The sequence below is a fragment of the Vidua chalybeata genome, chromosome 5 (assembly GCF_026979565.1).
Source record: "Vidua chalybeata isolate OUT-0048 chromosome 5, bVidCha1 merged haplotype, whole genome shotgun sequence".
In the NCBI taxonomy this organism is placed as follows: Eukaryota; Metazoa; Chordata; class Aves; order Passeriformes; family Viduidae; genus Vidua; species Vidua chalybeata.
The window spans coordinates 31494494-31515229 of NC_071534.1; the positions used below are offsets into that span (position 1 = coordinate 31494494).

General features: G+C 42.0%; 2 long non-coding RNA genes across 4 annotated transcripts; one reads left to right on the forward strand and one right to left on the reverse strand.

Annotated features, from left to right (window-relative positions):
* Positions 1-840: 840 nt before the first annotated feature.
* On the reverse strand, positions 841-4548 carry LOC128788728 (uncharacterized). 2 transcript variants are annotated; one of them, XR_008431183.1, is made up of 2 exons: positions 4082-4548; positions 841-1084 (listed from the first exon to the last, which is right to left on the reverse strand). It is a non-coding gene; the product is annotated as an uncharacterized LOC128788728 (long non-coding RNA). The 2 variants fall into 2 exon arrangements; XR_008431182.1 differs by having other exon boundaries at positions 3965-4548.
* A 110-nt stretch (positions 4549-4658) lies between these two features.
* Positions 4659-19579, forward strand: LOC128788727 (uncharacterized). 2 transcript variants are annotated; one of them, XR_008431180.1, is made up of 6 exons: positions 4659-5248; positions 8926-9048; positions 9491-9644; positions 11663-11785; positions 16692-16846; positions 16950-19579. It is a non-coding gene; the product is annotated as an uncharacterized LOC128788727 (long non-coding RNA). The 2 variants fall into 2 exon arrangements; XR_008431181.1 differs by having other exon boundaries at positions 16692-16758.
* Positions 19580-20736: the final 1157 nt, after the last annotated feature.

Consider the following 20736-nt stretch of genomic DNA (forward strand, 5'->3'; position numbering starts at 1 on the left):
TAGGCACATATAGAAACATGGTTCAATGGGGGCCAATGTACATAATGACGATGTAAAACTAGGAGACCCGGACGATATCCGAGTTTGAATTTCCTTCCCATCTACTCAGGTTAATATCCATTTAAAGGGTTGATGGGAAAATTGAGAATATCCTCCTGGCAATAACATAATCAGAATTACACTAACGATAACTTGCCAAGGAGAATGGAGTCCTGGTTTTGCACTTACCTCATAAATTCCCTACCATTCCCCTTTTAGCTTGTTGCCCTTTTTGTCTACCTGGGGTGGTTGAGTCGGTACTTTTGGGGAGATTATCAATACCCAGTCGGTAATATTTGGAGTATTTCTGCATTATTCCACTTGGGATTGGGAAGAGCCTGGTTCTTTCCCCTCTGCCTCGCCCGCCAACTCGGGTGCTTCGAGCCATGGGGATTACCATCTTCTCGGCAGCAGCGGTACTCTCCAGCGCATCCATTCCCTTTTCCCCTTCTAGCCTTATACTGCTCCCAGTTCTTATCCTTGACTGGGGATTAGTCACACGGGATTTCTTTCAGTTCTTTCTGACAACACTGGTTTACAATATGGGCAACAAAGGGGGCAGGTTCATTCAGGTGGAAACAAAAATTCTCAGGGTTAACCCCTTTTCTGTAAACCTCCCACCACTCTTCTGATTTGGACCTTACCCACTTATTCTCCAATTCCCCTAACTCTAATATGATTCTTGTTAATCCTCGCTCTAGCTTGTAGCAGCTGGAGCAAATCCCAGTAGGTGGCTTTCCTTTGCGACAATGGACCCACCACCATTCTTGGCAAGTTTTACAAACAAAGCACACAAAAGGATAACAATCACAACGTATTTCTTTACACACTACTCTATAAATCATCAGCCAAGGGGTAAGTGTATCCTTTCTGTTCCCCTTCTTGGTCCATCTGGATTACCCACACTGAGTCTGTTAGTTTTTCTTCAAGGTGACCTTCAGGTTTCCGGGTTGGCTCGTTACTCTCTAATGGTCAGCTGTAGTGATCAGCCCTTTAACTCGACTCACGTGGGTCTATCGCTTCTCGGCGGTCCGAATTGCTGTCTCTGTGGTGAGGAAAACAATGAAGGGACCTTCCTAACGAAGGGTTAAAGAATTTTCTTTCCACGATTTAATGAGTACTCTATCTCCAGGCTTAATCTTATGTATTGTTAAGTCTAACGGAGGTCTTTGAGTCAACAGCCCCTTTTCCCTCAGTTCTCTCCTTCTGTTCATAATTTGCACTATGTAGGTATTGATCTGAGAATCTTTCAAACAATGGTGATCTACAGGGGCCTCCATGTCATAGGGCATTCCGAATAGCGTCTCAAAAGGGGATATCTCCACATCAGTTCAGGGTTGAGTGTGGATATTTAATAGAGCCAAGGGCAAACGCTTGAACCAAGACATCTTTGTTTCTAGCATTAATTTAGTTAACTGCTTCTTGATTTTCCCATTCATCCGCTCCACTCTCCCAGAACTTTGTGGGTGCCATGGAGTATGATACTTCCACCGGGTCCCCAGGGCGGCGAGAACATCTTTTGCTATTTTTGAAGTAAAGTGAGGGCCCCTATCAGAATCTAGGATCTCTATCCCGTATCTAAGTATGATTTGTTCTAAAAATATCTTAACCACCGCATAAGATGTTGTTCTGGCGGTGGGGAATGCTTCTACATAATGTATCAAGTGATCTATTAATACCAACAAGTACTTGTATCTCCCTATTTTGGGTAGTTCAGTAAAGTCCACTTGTATATGAGAGAAAGGTCTTTGTGCTAACTCTCTCCCACCCATTGGTCTCTCTCTTTGTTGTTGCTTGTTTACCTTTTGACAGGTCAGGCAGTGTTGGGTTACCTGTTTAGCCAGATTATAGATCCCTATACACATGTATTTGATGGCAAACTGATCGACTAAGGCCTGGGTGTCCCAATGGGTTTTATCATGTATAGCCTGCAGGATTCTCATGGCTACTCCTTTCGGGAGTACTTCACCAACGGAAGCAATATTTGATTGAACTTTTTCAGTTCTGAGTGTTCCAATATAAGCTACAGATAAAAGGAAAACTTTTTTTTGTTGTTTTTTTTTTTGTTTTTTTTTGTTCTTAGGGGCTAATTACCACGGTTTTTAGGGAATCCCTTCCCTTTTCTTTGTTTTATTGTCTCCTTTGTCCATCGTATCATAACCTGCGTCTGTCGGTCACACCAGGGGAGCACAGTGAGGCTGCCTAACAGGGCAGGACGTGTACATATACTTTCATTCGTCCACATTCACTTAACTTTATTTTTCACTTACTCTCACACACAACAAAACAACCACAGCAACAAGGTACCTTTTATTTTTCAACACACCTATTACACTTTTAGGTGTCCCTCGCTAGTCCTAGTGTTCTTGGATACCCCTCAATCTAGCTATGTTGTTCCCAACCCCAGATCCTCTCAGATTTATCCTCAAACCGGCAAAATTTTTACTCAGTCCTGGGTGTTCTTGAATATGAATATCTCAACCCAGCAAATTTAATTCTGGGTGCTCTCGAATATTAATATCTCAACCCAGCAAACTTAATTCTGGGTGCTCTCGAATATTAATATCTCAACCCAGCAAACTTAATTCTGGGTGCTCTTGGAATGTTAATCCCTCAACCCAGCAGGTTTGAATCAACCCTGGATGCTCTTGGAATATTAATCCATCAACCCAGCAGGTTTAATCCTGGATGTTCTTGGGCATTCTTATCCCTCAATCCAGCAGAATTTTTAGGGGCCCCTCTTACACATTTTACCTTTTATTTTTCCCTAATAGATTATGCCAAGAAAACCCTATTTTTACCTTTTTTTTTTTTTTTTTTTTTTCCCCAATTAATTACCTTTTATTTTCCCCCTCCACCAAGGGGTCCCACTCTTTCCCTGAGACCCAGTCCCGGTTTCCCCGGGGGGGTTCTCTCACTCTTTTTATCACTCCATCTCTTTACTGGCCGCTTTTCTCGCGAAAAAGACGGAAATGCAGCATGGGAGACTACCGTTCTCGCTTAGCAGGTCTGGAGTAACCAGCCCGCCTCTCATTCACACACATTCATCCTCCCTTTATCCGCCCCGTCCCACATAAATTTACGAACTCCTAAGGGTTCAATCCAAACTACTGGGGAGGAAAGAAAAGGAGAAAAAGAAATTGCCTTAATTCTTCCTTTTAATGCTAAGGCTGTGCCACTCCTTTATCCTTTCTCAATCTTCTTCAAACATGACTCAGGTTTCAGGGACTAGGTGGCTTTTCCCACAGATTAAATTCACTATTTCACACCTTGCTTGTTCAACCCCTGGGTTATAGTATCTCAGCAATTCAGGGGTACATGCATGAAACGTGGATCTCCGTCTATATGAAATACAATACCACCTCCTCTGACACTTCAAGCATCGGAGGAGAACCCAAGCTGTGTGCCAGTCTGGTTTCCAGCAAAAGGTTGTCAATCCACACACGAAGCAGGGGATTACCCCTTCCAGACCCCACCTCAAGGGGTTCCTAAGCGCCCATTCAACTGGCGGTTGTTCCCTGTCAAAGGCTAGATAGCAACTTGTTGAACTTCGGTATATCCCTCCCAAGAACACTCTGTCTCTCCCTCCGTCCTCCCGTTCTATGACTACTCAGTTCCCTGGTGGATGAAGAGACTGACTTGGTTCAAGCTGAAACCACCTGTGGAGAGCCTGTCTGGGAGGCCGGGCTCTCTTGGCCCGGGCTTGGAGTTCTGCAGCCACTGTGGGCAATCGCCTCTCACTTGCAACAAGAACTAAACAGCAAACCCTGTAATGCAAAGGACCTCCCAATAACAGCTTTTAACACTAAAGGGCAGTGCTATCGCACAACAAACACTTAACTCTTAGCCCAGCCGGGTTCGCTGGCTACTTTTGCAAGCCCTTTACCAACTAGCGATGCTTGTAAGCAGTGCTTGTAACTCCCACCTTGTACCACGCTCTCACTAGCTGCGCTATCAGCTAGTGGTGTTCAAAGCAGCTCTTCAAACTGCAGCTTGTGCCCACGCGCCTGCTGCGCTATCAGGTAGGCTATGCCTAAAGCACCTTTGCAATCCTCGCGCCGCGCTCCCCTGCCTCGCCAGGGACAGCCCGTGCCGCACATGCGCGCTATCCGCTCTATCAAGCAGTGTGGACTGCTGCCCCGCGCATGCGCTCTCCGGCACCGCCGGGCCACGTCTCTGTATCTTAGTAACGCCGAACCGCGCTTCACACATACACACACACACACACACAAGCACGCATGTCGGGATGTAACAGACACACCACACTGAAACTGGGACACACCACACTGAAATCGGGACACAACACACAACACACTGAAATCGCGATTTCTCCCTCACCGAGCCAGGCTATCAGCTGGGGAGGTCCTCCCGCCTTTTCCTAGTCTGGCTTCTAGTTACCTGCTGGTTATTCCCCTGGAGCTCAACATTCAACTCATCCCCCTCTGAGTCATCTTGTACTGAGTCATCTTGTACCGGGGCAGAGGGTTTAGGATGTTGCGGTGAATGTGGAGGTAGGGGTGGGTTAAAGGTTCCGGGGAGGAGAACGGCGGGGGGGGGGGGGGGGGGGGAAGGGGCGGGGTGGTGGTGGTGGAATCGGGTAGGTCTGTATCCTCTTTCAATCTTTTCTTCTTCTCCCTAGTACTAAGTGCAAAGAACTTAGTGCGAGTTTTCCCCACTATCTAGAGGGAGGTGTACTCGCTTTCCTCTAAGTTCAAGGGCTCTTTAGAATTCACATAAATATTTAAAGCCTGACATATCTAATCCTCAAATGAGCCAAACACTGGCCAGTACAAATGGTCCCCTCTTATTTGTTTCCCTCCCCAAACCTCTATGCAGTAGTGCACCATTTTCACCTTGTCCTTTCCTTTCCTGGAGGGGAAGGCATCCCAATTTTTAATCATTAGTCCTAATGGGCTATCTGGAGGAATTTGGGGAAGCTTTACAGGGGTTCCCCCACCCATGGGACCATAGGGCTTGCTTTTCCTCTGTCCCATCTTCCGGAGTGCCTTCTTACATACACCTCCACGCTTCCCTCAATTCGTGGCCCAGCCCGTCGCCGGGTGTGGGAAACGCACTACTATGAGGTCCACACTCACGTCGTCTCACAGAGACGTCTCACTCATCACACTCCGGGATCCCAACCCCAACCGAGCGGCCCCCGTTCCCTTTAAACGGAGCAACCTCAGTAACCCCGAAGGACCGCTGAAAGGTACTTACACAATCCTGTGTCTTCGCCCGGGACTTCATGCACAAAGATTAAGGGGTTGCCAGCTATTCTTTGCTTGCCACCGGATTTGGGTTCGTTGGTAAGGGTTCCAGAGGGAAGACTCCTGAGCGGGACTCACTGCCAAGGCAGCGAGGGTGCCTCCCCGTGAGGAGCTTCCAACTAAGGATAGCCTAAGGATAGCCCTTATCCGAGTCACGGCACCAGACTGTTATAAATTGAGGCGAATAATTTGTTCAGCCTTTTGAGAGTCAATCAGAAATTTATTGATTACAGCAAGCAATGGCAAGCAAACAGCACTGGGTGCAGCCGGGGAGTCAGCGCTCCACCAATGGCTCACACCGTTTCCCCCTTCCCCACAGTCTTTTTATACTCTCTTCCGTGTCTGCGGTATCTCTGGGAGTACTCTGCGCTTGCGCCCTCTGTCGCTAGGGGGTCTTCTTCTACTCTCTGGTGGTCGTTTGAGGAAGGCTCCTCTCTTCTTCCTCGGTGAAAGTCCACGGCCCTCTAATGATCTTTTCCATAAAAGGTTATATGTTATATGTACCTAAATTCTAGTTACACAATCAGCTTAAATAATCAACATACTAGCTAGTTTCTGTCTTGCGGTTTTCTCTTATCTACACAAGGCTTCTCCTTTGGTTTTCTGTTATCTACACAAGGCTTCTCCTTTCTGTCTTGATGAACAAAGAGTCCTTTCTAACTTATCACAGTCACCTGCTGGAGAAATTTTTCTCCTTTGGTTTTCCCTGAGGCTGGAAGTGAGCATTGTCATATTGCCTATTAATCTGGAGTAAGCTGCAACTGGCTATAATTCAGTACTTGTAGAATTTAATTTCTGTTTCTTCTTTAAGTTCAGTCAGTGTTTTTAAGTCCTACAGGCTGCATGGTGTTACATGACATTTCCTTCATCAATGGATGTTGTGTTGTCAGAGCTGTGCTTCTTGTGTCAATAATGGAAACTCATTTTTGTTACTGCTGCTTGTTTCTTTGTGCCCTGAGGGACCAAACCAACTGAAGAAAATGAGTTACATGATATATTTACGAGTTTTAGTTGCAGCCTAATTATCAGTGGCTATAGGGTAGATTTAGTTTTATAAGTTGTACAGTCTCTAAAAACAAATTGAGTGGGCATCAGATCACAACCTTTAGCCAGCAGTGCTGATACCCAAAATCTGGAGTATTGGGCCAACTAGAGAGAAAACAGGTTGTGGTGGTCAGAGACAGGGTTGCTATTTTGGATGATGTTAGGATGGGCCTCAGTTCTGTACATTGGTGTTTTTTAAATAACTTTTAAAATGTGTCCAATAAAGAAAAATCCAGAGTGAACCTGGGCAGCCAGAACCGAGGGCTTCCTAAGAGAAAGTGATAATTTTTTAATATGCAGATTCCTGAGAGGGAAACAATAGCACCTGGTGCCAGTCAGACTTGTAGGATGTGAAGTCCAAAACTTGCCACTTCAGCAGCCTTCTGGAGAAACCATGCAGCTTCTTTGAAATTAGGGTAAATTACTGAGATAATGTTTTTCTGTAATGTTTGAATTAGCTTTGCTATATATGTCAGCGTTTCCATCAGCTTTCGAAGGAACAGGACGAGTGTTTATGAAAGGAGTTTTGGCAGTTGTTTTTGTCATGTTAGGATTTTTTTACTTCTAATCTGTGATCTTATTTCTACTTACACCACTGGAATCCGGTGCTATGTATTTGAGTAAGGCTGAGTGTACTCTTAGCAGAGCAGATACCTGCAGAATTAATAAATCAAGGAGGGTAAAACAGGGCTATAATTTGAAACAATCCTGTGTGAAAGACCAGTGAGAGCACCAGCCTGAACCCTGGCCTAGAACTTTTGCACCATCCTGCCTGGTCAGAGCTGGAGATTTATGGATGCACATACACATGAAAAAAAAACCTCTAACTTGTCATAGGGAGGGATTTGATTTTGACCAAAATATTCTCCCTTTGGTGAAGGGATGGTGATATTCTGCACAAGAGAGTGAAATGCCCATGGGTTTGGAGCAGCTCTTCCCATTAAGGATTTGCTCCCTCTGTTGAGCTCTGGATGCTGCCAGGGGTTGCACCTGTGGTTCCTCCTCAGAAGTGTAAGAATACTCTAAACTGTGTCTCATGGCTTCTACATGACTAATGCTTTAATCTCATGTAAATCTGCACTAATGAATATAGCTGCACTCCCCCCACCACTATACATTCAGACACCACGCAGGATAAATAAGCCAAATACAGTTATTATTAATTTTTACCATATTGTAGAAATGTCAAAATATTAGCTGGGAAAATTAATTCCTACAATTTAGCATATGGTTTTCCTGAAATGAAATCAAGGGTATCACTCGTCTCCCTTGAAGTCCTCCCACAACATTTCTATAGAAATATTTTCAAAAAAAAAAATTTGAAACACCCTCGTGCATTTCGCTGGCAGGAAGTCAGAAAACAGTTGTATTTCTACATCCCTTTCCTACTTTTCTTCCTAGTGGAAGGTCAAATAGGCAGGAGGATGTCTGGGTTGGTGGTGGTACCTCAGCATTGGGAGGATGATGCCCTCAGACACCTGAAAGCATTTCATGAACCATAATATTAAATTTTATACAGTTGTAGCATTAGGAACTGTCTGCTTCTTTCAAGGCTTTGTTTCAGGACTTGGAGAACTGAAGGTGAGGGGGATCCAAAGAGTGTTTCTGCCCCCTCCAGGGCTTGGTTTGTGTCTGGAGGATATATATGGTGTTGGAGGGGAGATGGATGCTTTTTCCTCCCAGTCAGGAGCATGAATGGGAGTGTTAGGTGTCAGGTGTTCCTCTGCCTTCCACTGGCACAAGCCACTGCACACACCCATGCCTGGCACTGTGGGACTAAAGAGCTCCTGCCACTGCACTGCTGTGCAGCCTGATGGGGCATTGAAAGAAAGAACTGGGCTTCATCACTATTTCATACACAAGCCCTTGGCAGCTCCTAGAGAGCATTTTTCTCAGAGTATATAATTTCCTTTTGGATCAAATCACAGACCCTTTTAAAACTGTGTATGTATTTGTTTCTTTTCTGTGCAAATATCACAGCTATTTCAAGGTCCTGAAGGTGTCATAAACATGACTTTTTCTGTGTGTGCCCGTCGTTTACTGTGAGGAGTCAGTGTTTTGAGAAGATGTGTTTTGGATAATGCATTAATATATTACAATATTCAAAATTATGGCATGGTTTATGCATGACTTAGGACAATACTTGTTGCAAGGGACAGGTAGTGCATAACCCATATTAGACCTGGCACAACTTAACATGTTATATGGCAGCAGCACTGCCACATCTCCAAGCACAGAGGAGTCCCTGTGAGGGGAATAACATGGTGCCAGCTCCATGACAGTTCTCTGGCATGTGCTTGCTTGCTTGCTTGAGCAGTGAGACAGGGCTCTCAGTGATGCTAAAAGACTTTTTTTTTTTGTCCCTGAGCTGCTCTGTTTTCAGATGTGTTTGATATCAAGGGTCTCTTAACAGCTGGTGGTTCTCACATGTAGGAGGCTTTTTGGTGCATGTGTGTTTTTATGACTAAGGCACTTAGTCATAAAAAGACTGTGACTGTGTGTCAGAGCTGTGTGGTAAACTTGTCCATGGGGTCATTTCAGTGAAAACAAAGTAAATTGCTGGAATCTCTTTCAGGAAACACTTCATCACCCTGCCCTCCTGAATTATTTTTATCCTCATCTGTATGTAAGCACAGCTGAAAATAGGGAGCTCCATGGAGGCTTGCTGTGAGCATCAGAGCAGTCCTAATTATTCCAGGTAAAAAAGGAAATGACTGAGAACTGTTTTGGGGAATGTAGTCAGAGATGTGAAGCAAGTTGTACCCAGGCAGGAAATTAGCGGCATCTCACACCTGTGACATGCAGATCTCAGCCACTGCCAAACTGAATTTAACAGGACCCAAAGCAAAATTATATAAATGAATGATTTTTATTGGTACCTAAACATTTATATTTGGTGTGAGTACAGTCTTTGTGCCTCTAGATTCCCTTAATACCCATGACTATTACACAGCACCATGCACCTGCTCTTCTGCCCCTGAAAATGATATGTCCAGCCATATCCCCATAGAACTTTAAAAAACTACTTTCATTGGTTTTAAACAGAAGGAGCTTTGGGCTGTCTCCCCTTAAAACAGGGGTGATGTTGAAAGTAGAATATCTACTTTTTCCCACTCGTCTTTTTATGTTTTTTCTTGTAGGGATTTCAAGCTACCTTTTAAATTTTCTGGGAGTGAGTGATAAGTTAAAGGGTCCAGTTCTGCCATACTGGGTGACAAACTGGAAGACAGTAAACTGCAGATTCATGCATAGTTTGAATTAATGACACTTAATTTCAAGTACTGGAAGAAGAGGGTAAAGAATGTCAACCTTCTACTGCTTCTCTGCCTTTTTACACTTTTACTTCTCTGCTGTAGCTCTGAAACTTTGCCTCCAGGAATCAGGTATTGTTTTCACTGGAGAGAGAGGCAATGATAAGGAAAGTCCAGTCAAACCTAAACCACTGCTTGTTTCTGAATGCAAATAATGGCAAAGAAATATCTGGGTAATTTTTAAAATACAATGTTTTGTTTTTTAATAACCAGTCAAGGGCAAGAGATGAAACATTACTGATTAAAAGAGTATTTTGTTGGACATTTTCTACTCAGTGCACACAGGAACATCAACTGCTGCTGCAGGTTTCACTGCACTGCAGTTCCTCCAAAAAAGTTTCCTGTGTCCAAGGACTCTCAGACATGGCTTTTCTCATTTTCCTCTTTCTCCTGTATTTGTAACAAGTGATACAGATTGTAATTCCTGCAGGAAGATATTTACACAAAATTCAGTGATATCACCTGAGATATTTCTTTTGAGGAACTTTCTTATGGGAAATGTTGAAAGGTCCCTGAGAGCAGGTGGCTCAAGTGCACAGAATTAAGAACTCAAACTCCAGACTAATTGAAGCTAATCAACTGATTGTGTGTCTGATCAGCACAAATTACCTGACCCAGTGATTTTCATGGTTCACAAAACTATTTATCTCTAAGGAATGGTTTGCACTTGAGAAAAGATGTACATTCCTTTCCAAAGCCATTACAGTTCATTGGCAAAATTGTTCAGTGGTGTCAATGGCTGCTCAAAATCAAATAACACTGAGCAATGTTGTGCAACTTCCTTGCTGGGGAGGAACCCCTAGGATGCAAAGAGGTCTTAAATGTTGGTACTCAGGTGCAAGGGAGAAGGCAATGTGGGTGTGTTCCTGTGATGTTGTCCTAGAGAGAACAAGAGTGGGGAGGCAAGAAGAGGTTTTGAAAGAAAATATGCTAGTTGGGCTTCATTTGTTGATTCTGTTGTTATTTAGGATTTCCTGTAGTAGTATAGCCAGAGAAAGTAAGAGTGCATTAGTGGAATTGCCTGTGACACAAAGCTGGGAGCATTTTTCTGTCTGGGGACGGAAGAGTAGCAGGTGTCAAGAAGGAAAAGAGCTCTTTGCACTGATAGAGCAGTAATAGGTGTTTGTGGCCCAACTGAAAATTTTGAGGTATCCAGCTGCCATAAAAAGAACATTTTGAAGTAAACCTTGTTTAAGGGTAAAGGAGAAAAAAACTGTTCTTGGCACAAAGATTGTAGAACTACAAAATTATTTATATCATTACCTGGTAGCAACAGCCTTGATGATTCTGGGAAGACTCCCAGCATTTTCACATTGTCTCAGCTCCACATGTGAACACTGCACTTTGGAGAAGAAATGCAGGAAGGAAAGCTGGATTTTCCTTTGCAGACCTGTGACAGAGTTAGCCAAGAGTAAATAATATACTTAGAGAATATAGCTGTTGAACTTTCTCTCTCAAGCATGTCTAAATTAATGTATTCTGAGATGTGTTATTAGCCAAGTTAGTATTGGGTTTTGCTAGAGGGCATGGCCAAATAAATAATGAAATAACCTCTGAAAATTCATAAAATCATTCTTCAAAGAATGTGTGATATCATGGAATCACAATGATTTCTCAGTAAAACAGTTTGCCAAAGTTTTAAATAGCAAAGCAATGTCGTGTCTGTCCCCTGACCCTGTCTGTACTAAAGAGCATTATTGTTCTTGTCACATTCCTAAAGCAGTCCAGAAGTTCATTCTCCAATGCTCTGCATTAAATAAACTTGTTAATCAGGGAAAGTCTTTTAATAAGGTGAGCCTGGCATCATCACTACTAGTGATAAAAAGAGGAGGAATTTTTGTCATGTGTTTATTTACCAGTCATCATCTTTTACCAACTCCATGTGATTAACAGCAAAAAATATTAAGCTCCTATTGACCATCTAACACCTTCCAAAGATACTGAGACCTACAGGACTTAAGCAAAACAATGTCAAGTATCTCTCTCTGCTTGGTTAAATAGGGATAGAAATGGAAATAAGCATAGATGTTATACTGGTTTGAAGATCAAAGCACCGATAGGAAAGCCTGGATGAGTTGACTTGTTGAAAATGAGAAAGGAAAAGCAGAAGGAAAAATATTTAAGGTAATATTAGTTTTATGTTATTATTTCTTCTCCTAATTTATTATGGGCCACTGGGGGCCATAGCAGAAGGTGGGATCTATTCCTCTTTGCGATGATAGCAGCTTTGTGACAAATACTGGGGAAACCACTCTGAGGTTGCTCTACTGGACAGGTCAGAGGAAGAGAAGAAGTGAATAATGTGGTGCTCAGCTCAGGGACTCTCCAAGTAGCTTTGGTTCAGGTGGGGCAGAAATGTCTGAAGATTGAACTGCAGTTTTTGGATGTTTTGTTACGTAGCACTGAGTCTTGTTTGAAGACTCTTGAAAATGTTAACTTGCTCCAGGGGGCTGGTTCTGAATGTCCTGGAGCTTTGCTTTCCTGGCTACAAAATTAAATGATTTATTTATGCTTTTCTGCTTTCCCATATTTAGACTATAACAAGGAATATTTTTAACTTTGTGGATTGCTGTGATTGCTGCACTGAGGCCCTGATTGAAGCTGTGATTTTTACATGCCATTGTACTCTAAAACTGTAAGAATTCCTTAGAATTATGGGAGTGATGAGGGGGAATTCCCATATGCTCAGTATGGAAAGGAAATTAATTTGGGGAGAGAAAAAAAAAAAAAAAAGACATTGAAATGTGCAAGATGCTGAGATGCTGAAGGTTGTGTGCTAATTTTTAAACCAAACCGTCTTGTTCAACAGTCAGGCAGATTTAATAACCTAAAATGCAATCCACCAGATCTCTTACATATGGGAGGACCCCACAGACTGGTACTCTGTGTAAATTAAAATTTCAGCATTTGAATACCTTATTTAAGACAGGAACCTCCCCCTGAAGGAGTAAACATCTGTTCATGGTATTAAAACTAGTTGCATCTAGTTAGAAAAAAAATTTTAAAAAGGTGGAGGGAGAGGGGGAAGATGAGAAAAAAAAAAAAAGACAGCTCTTGGCTTCTCTGAGCTAAAGACATTAACTTTAAAATTATAATAACTAGGAAAGGTAGAAGACATTCAAATGTTTGTCAAGACCTCTGGTTTTCAGCTTGGTAGTGGTGGATCAATCAGCCTTTCCAAATTCACCAGCACAGGAGATCACCTGGTCCCCACAAAAGGATGTTTTACTCAACTTCCTTGAAAGCCTGAACCTGTCTGTATTTTTTCTCTAATCAGTGACATAAATTCTTGTCTGTTAGGGCTGTTTAGCTCTTTTTCTGAATGCAGTGTCACTATGTGTCAATTTTTCTTCCTTCAGAAGATGATATAGGGACTAGAGCTATTAGGACTTTCTGTACAGCTAAGCTTTCTAAATCTATGACTTTCATTACATTTTTATCTGACTTCTGTATTTTTTCATCCTTAATAGGACAGCCTAAATGCAATGCCACTATTTTACAACATTAGCTAATAGGGTATTCTTAACGATGGTTTCAGCAGTACTTGTTTTTTTTTTCCTGAGCTGTATCTGCAGGTTATGGCCATTGTTGAATTTAAAGAGGACATTATTCTTATGTGGTTGCCCTGGTTAAAGTATAACAAGGATGTATGATTATGCCTTGAGCCTTTCTAAGGAACACAGAGATTTTAAAGCTACTGGGAAAGCAATTTCACAGATTTTCTGTAAGAAACATGAAACCCTCAGTAATTAACCCCAAAGCAGGTTTTGTTTGAGTGTGTGGGTGAAGCATGGTCTGACCTGCACGTGCCCCATGTGGGCTGGGTGCCTTCTCTGGGCTGTTGTCACTGTGACAAAGACAGGCCAAATCTTGGTAACCACCCAGCCCCTTGGAGATGAGAGGGAGCACAAAGTCTCCACTCCCACAGGACCTTTGCACAGTCCTGAGAGGAAAAAGATCTAGTCCTTGGCTTAAAGACTCTATTTTATTTAACATTAATGCTCCAGAAATACCGTCAGCGACCTCTTGTTTTTGAAAATACCTTGAGTGTGTTTGTCCTATGTAATGGAACCCAGAGATGACAAACTTTCATGAAGAGCTGGGTTAGGAGGTTCTCGCTGATGCTGAGCTGGGAGAAAATTTTCCCCGCTCCTTGTGAGCAGCAAGGAAACTCCTCCTCAACTCTGATGGGGATTTTTGACCTCTCACCCTCTCCAACTCAGTGGATTATCTCACCCCTCACACAACTGCTTATCTATAATTGTTCACACCAGAAGCAAAAGGAAAAGATCCTGCCACCACTGAGTTTAACCTGGTGTCAACTCAGGCCACTGGCAGCTAAGGCAGTTTATCCCCTCATGGCCTGAATGAAGGGAGGGGCATTTCAAAGCAAACTGGTTCCACTTCTCCTGCTGGCAGGGGAATTATCCCATCTTTTGTGGAGGTTTGCAAGACCCAACTCCTTTAAAGTGTGCTTGGATTGCTCTGTACAGTGCTGCAGCTTACAGCATAAATACATAGAATATGTAATCTACGTGCCTTTTTTCCCCTATCTAACTGAAGATTACTAATACATATGTTCTACAGTGCATTTGTTCTACTTTGTTTGCTCATGCCATTTCATTTTCTTTTGTAAGAAGATCAGTAGATGGAAAATAATTGACTTTTTTTTTTTTTTTTTTTTTTAATTATGAGAAGTTGGGCAACACCTGTCAACAAAGGAAATTTCAGGACTATGCCTATGTGTCTGGAAAAGAGGAAATAGTATAAGCATTTTGCACCCACCATACAACAGCATGGGAAGTTTGCATGAAATACTTACCTAGGTCAAGAAGGCTTATGAGAATTTCTTCTGAGAGCATGTCTGCCATTTCCCCTGACAGGGAGAGGTGAATATTCAAGTACATCAGGCTACATGTTATGCAGACTGTATCTGCTGGTGTTGACAGTCATCCCACTCCCTTCTGTCTTCTGCCCTGTCCCGTTCATGTGCTACAGCTCACTGTGGAGACAGGATGTGCTATGATAACACCTACAGCCTTTGTTGCTTTCTCCCATGCCTCTTCTGCAGCAGCTCTTCTTGCACTTCAGTAAGTGTTTCTAAGATTTTCTTCTAGTCACGAAGCCATCTGCTACATTTTTAATGTCCTATTGTCTTTGGATTTCATCGCTTCTATGTGACAATGACGTCGTTATGTTCTGGCTCTGTACTGGAGGTGTGCTGCCTGTGGAGTGACAAATACCACTGGCCCCCGAAGAGTTTGCCTGAAAATAACCAAAATGAAACAAAGAGCTGAGGTTTGATGTGTGTCATCCCTCAAGGGACATTTGAGCTGGGATCAGGACCTATTTCTGATCTCCAGCCCAGGGTACCAAGTCAAGTCTCATAGAAGCTCTCTTCCACTGGGCTGAAGTCTGTAGGGGCCCAGTGTTTTTGTTATCTACCTGGTTTGTCCTAGTTCCTACTATCTCTTCACAAAAAATCAAATTCATTTTCCTTGATAGCAGTTTGCATTTCCTCATGTGATCATAAAATGAAACTGTGGCTGCAGTGCAATCTTGTCTCTGCTTCAGTTTTAACTGTGCTGCTTTCCCCTCTGCTTCTCTGGGGATGCTTCCATCTGCCTCATCTCAAAAGCACTTTTAAATATTCTTTTTTTTCCCCTTTACTCTTGGTTACCCTTTGCATTTTTTATTTTTCCAGACTGACCGTGTTATAGAGCCAGCCACCACTGCTGCTCTATACCCATTCATCCCCATTTAGCAATGGAAAAGTAAATGTCAAACATGGTGCAGTACCAAGGCAGCAGGCTAGTGCTGCTGTCAGTAGTTGTATTTAGAAGTAGATCTGAGATTTTTTCAAAGGAAGAAAGTGTCTCTTGAAGTTGGGCACCCTGTCTCTCTTCTGTAAATACCTGAGCCCATTAATCTATTACCACAAAATATCTTCTTGTCAGTGGATCTCTGTGCTCATTGTTATCTGCATTTCCATGGCAAAGTCCTTCTGTCCTGCTGTGATTAATTTGAAGCTCAGTAACAGAATTCAGATCTTTTGGATCTAAATCTGCAGAGAACCAGTAGCCCTTAGCTTGCTGAAGCTCCTTAGCTTGCAGATTAGGAGGCATGTTTAGTCTGGCAATGATCAAAGATAGTGATGTGGGAAAGAGAAACAACTAGAGGCACACTTGAAAATTTTTCTTAATATGCTGTGGAAAAAACTCAGCAACATGTTTTATGTGATTAAAATAAAAAGAAGAGGATGTCCTGAGAATAGGATCTGACTGTATAGTCCTCCTGGGAAAAACAGGCTCTGGTGGAAGGACAGGAGGATTTGAAATGGTGTCTGGACCCCAGAGCAGTGTGACTGCACAGGCTGTTTGCAGGAGCTGCAGTGGATGCTTACAGCTGGGAAGGGCACTGAGTTACACAGTGGTTTCAGTGCCCACAGAGACAGGCTGTACCTTGGCTTATTCCAGACACAGCTGGGTAAGGATTGGCAGATGTAGTTTTGTTATAGTACGGTCAGAACATTACTGGTTTTGCAATTTTGCTGGAGCATAAATGGAGATAAGGACTTCTGTTGTCATGAGGCTCTTTGCTGTTATGTTGGATGGCTCTAATCTCATAAAAAATCAGATTGCCTTAAACTGATTGTGGACATCCTCTCCACAGTTTTGGGTGGTTGTTTTTTAACCTAACCTTGAGTTATCATCAACTTTTTTTTTTCCTTAATTTTTGGGGAAGAGTGATAAGGGTGAAGATTAGCATGGATTTTGAAGCCCAGCTATGTATAAAGCTAAATTTTTCCCTGCCACCTGCTTGAACACTTCTTACAGCTCCCATAGGGACTCATTTTATCCAATAACCACAACTGCTGGGCAAAGCTAATTTTAAGACAGACTCTTGGACTGGGGAGAAAATGCCTCCCTTGAGTCCTTGAAAATCTCTTGGAACATCAAGACTAATAGACCTGCCAGACCTTGTCTCAGTCCTGATTAGACCCTGCCTCGCTTTATCATCTTGTTTACAGTGGGATATTCCTTAGAAGGAAGACTAAATCAAACAGCTGCTTTTCTATCAATTCTCGTTTGGGAAAGGTAGTGCTGGATACAGATATTTTCAAAATGAGGATCAAAAGATCTGCTTTCAATTCCCAGTTCTGCTTTTCATTCCTTCTGAACTCAGGTAAATTACACATTCTACTTCTTTTTTTTTTTTTTTTTTTTACCTTTTTTCTGGCTGAGTTTCTGATCTTATCTTTCCCCAGCTTTCTCTTTTATCTATTTAGGTGCTGTCAATCCTGTTTTGCAGTGAAAGAGCTGAAGCACTGATGCTCCCCAGGTCATGGATTCTAAAACAATTCCATTCCCAGTATGATTGAGAGGTGTTTCAAGATGTGTCAAGGCAGCTGGTTCCTTGTGTAATCGGGGGAACATGTTGGTAACCTCTTCTAATGGGAGCTGAAGAATGACAGTGTGTGAATTGGGTAGAAATATGTATTCCCAAAGCCTAATACCTCAATTCAAAATTACCTTCAAGGCAGCATGATGGATTGCCAGGAGAATTTAATCTTTAATGAGCTTTTGTCTCTGACTTCATAAAACATAATGTGGCTTAACACTTTTTATCATCTTTGGTTAAAGCACAGCAACCCTTTGAATGAAATTAATATTCAAGATAAGAAGCTAAGGTTTTTTAATTCAAAGTGGTAAAGAAAAGCAGGGTTTTGTGGGGTTTTTTTGGTTGTTTTTTTTTTTTTAATTTACTAGAGGTGTAAAACAATACATGAAGCAAATTCTTTTTAATGTGATAATTTTTATTGCATTGCACTTTCTCCAAATTTGGTTCAAATCATCCCACAACTACCACCTTAATTTCTATGTCTCTTACATTTGCTGTTGTTTCTACTAGATTATCAATGTTACTTAAAATCAAATGAATGTGACATACTGACCTGCTAGATTGGAAACTATTTTCCCATTTTTTTAATTCTTTCATTTTTAGAATTTGTAGAAGGGACTTGTGCTTGTGGAGGGGAAAAAATTGCCGTCAAATAACCAGGCAATGGAGTGTTTCCCAAAATTTCTCTAAAAATGCTAATCAGCCATTTTGAAAGGTCTCTGAGAGGAGAAATATTAATCAGTGACTTGAAGGATCAGTCATACACTGCAAACTGCAAGTAGCTGTCAGAATGTGATGCACCACAGCAGTGGTAGGTAAGAGTGAGGGGCCTGTGTGTGGAAATATCCAACACAAAGAAAACTAGCAAAGCCCTACGTGCCACATACTATATTCAGCAGCCCAGGACTCAGTGTATCAGTGCAATTATGGGAAGAGGTAATTTGACTTGCAGACAAAGAGAGATTTTTTTTGAAAGCTTTGCTGCTTGCAGTATGTTCAACAGCTTATATTATATTCATAAGCTGCTGTTCTAATCAGAGTACCTGGTCTGTGAGCTGTTTTGTTATGCCTAATGGGGAACTGTGACAGAAGGAGAGAGAATTGTAAAGCTAACACATTTTCAGTAAGTATTGTAATTAAATTCTCCTCTATCCCTGTCTTTGTGATGAGGCCATTTTGCTGAAATACTTTTGCCCCTAATAAAATATTAGGATGTGCACAGCTTTTTTTCATTATAATGTTCTTTATTATAAAGATTAAAAATATTTGCATTTTGATGGAAAAGGAAACTCTCTTCTGAAGTCCATTCCTTTCCTCTTCAAATTTTATTAAACTTTGTCTCCTAGGGAGTGGATGACAGCCTGACTGTTGCTGATGTGCTACAAGGCACAGAGGCAATTTAGGTGGAGACCTTTTAGCCATTCATGCTTGGCAGGACCAGCCATTTCAGACTAACAACATTTATCACTCTGATGCTAATTTGAATACTCACAGAGATAATCTGGACTGATCGGTAGCTTTTTTGATAACATCTGATGGATGTTAGTCTAATGTTTTATACCCACAAGCTGTTGAGTCAATTATTATTTTAGATGGGGAAAGAAGAATGAGAGCATGTATGAACACATGAAAAATGGAGAGAGGGCTTTTTTGTGCGACCATACTTTGTAAACAAATAAAGGGAAAGAGGATTAATTTTTCTTCATATAATTTCTCTCTCTAAGACAATCTTCTTTCTGATCCAGCTTTACCAAAAGCAGCTGGTGGAAGCAGACCAGATAGGTACATCTCATTTGTATAAATATATCAGTGTGTGAATGATTGAGTCTTGCCTCATTGCTGGACACCTCCAGAAAAACAGAGCACGTGCAGAAAAGGCCAGGAAAAGGGAAATCACTGAGCTTTCGTGCCTCACTTGACACCTTCTGCACCAGTCTCCTGGGGCAGCCTGTCCACCTGAACAGGTACGGAAGGAAACCTGCCTCCATTACCTTCTCCAATGCCATTTGCAAAGGGAGTGACAGTGGTAGAGATTTTTTGCAACCTGGCAAACCTGTTGCATCACAACTACAATTTTTAAAGATATTTCATGAAATGTAGTAAAATTTCCTATTTGGAAACCTAAGGGAGCAAATGATTCTTCATTAACAGTGACAGAGTAGATGCTGGTGAATTCATTTACAGGAATTACAAAGAGCTGCTCTCATGTCAAAGATCTCAGCCCCACTGACACCACCCCTTGAATCAAGCTCATTGTAATCCTGCTGATAATCAAATGACAGCATTTACTTCAACGTTGCATCTGCATCTCACAGAAGCCCAGAGTTTAGAAGTGTACTGTTAAGTGCCTGCAAAGTGTATGGTGAAGATGGATAAAACAGTTTGGTACAGAAGAAGACATCTGTGTTTTTATTGATGAGAATGAATTTTAACTAATGAAAATTTCAGTGCTGAATGTTGAGCATATTGAAGCAACTACTCCGTGTGATTAGATTTTATGTAATAATGTAAAAAGAGAGGTGGAAAATCCTACACAGACCATGTGCCTTGAGGTGCAGTTGAGTGGTGGCCTTTTTTTACTGCCCTCAGTTCTGATTGATATTAGCAAAATTTTCAGGTAAGTTTTGCAGAAACGAGCAAATGTGCTTGAAGGTATGGGTGGTCATATCCTTGCCAGAAGTGAAGTGATCTGTGATAATTAAGGCCAGGATTTGCAATTATGTCCTCAAAATATAATGACCTAGATTTCTTTTTACAGTGCTGTTTACAGGAGCCTGTTTTTAAAAAAAAAATGTGGACAAAGGAAGTCCAAATGGTGCTTCTCCAGTATTTGAATAACTGTTCTGGGATACTTGGAGGGAAAAACCCCTAAACATCAGGAAAAGTTTGGGTTTCGTAATCTTCATTTTCTGTGAAGGGGAAGATGTTTTAATAGATTAGACCATGTGTTGGGGATTCTAGTTTTTCAAATAGATTTGGCTTCACTTTCCAAACATAGAGTTTTGTGGAAATATCTGCCAGGTGCTGACAAGCGGTGCCCACAGGCTGGAAAGCTCCACAGGTGGGATCTCAGCTAATTAGGGACCCTTGTGCATACTAGGAACCCCAAGTATGCACAGCCTTGAGCTACTCAGCCGGAACAGAAAGGACCCTTCTGCAGGAAATGCATCTCTGCCTTCTCCTCTGGACATCCATAATTCTGGCAGGGCACACTAGATTGTAACCCCTGATTTCCCTGCATTAATTGTCACAGGATGTGGGTGTTAGACCAGAATCCCATCTTGCCTCCCCACCCCCAGTGTGGGGTGATCTGGCTGCCTTTATCTTCCTGGAAATGTAAAAGGAGATCCTTTAATTCCTTTCTTAACCTGGATGTAATTTGACAGGAGAGATTAGAGGAAGCTATTTTCCCTCCCCACCATGACATTATTTAATCTCATCTATGATGGCACAACACTGTAGAAATAATAGCAAGTGCCTATAACTAATTTCTATATGTTCATGACGTGGTATTTTGGTTCCTGATGATGTGACTGCAGTGAACTCTTTACTTGCTCTATGTAGCCTTCTGTAATTTATTGCTTTATATAAAAAAAAAAAAAAAACAACCAACACACTGTTCAGTGTGTTTTTGGATAACTGCTACTTGTCTGAACATGAGGTAGAAAGGAGTG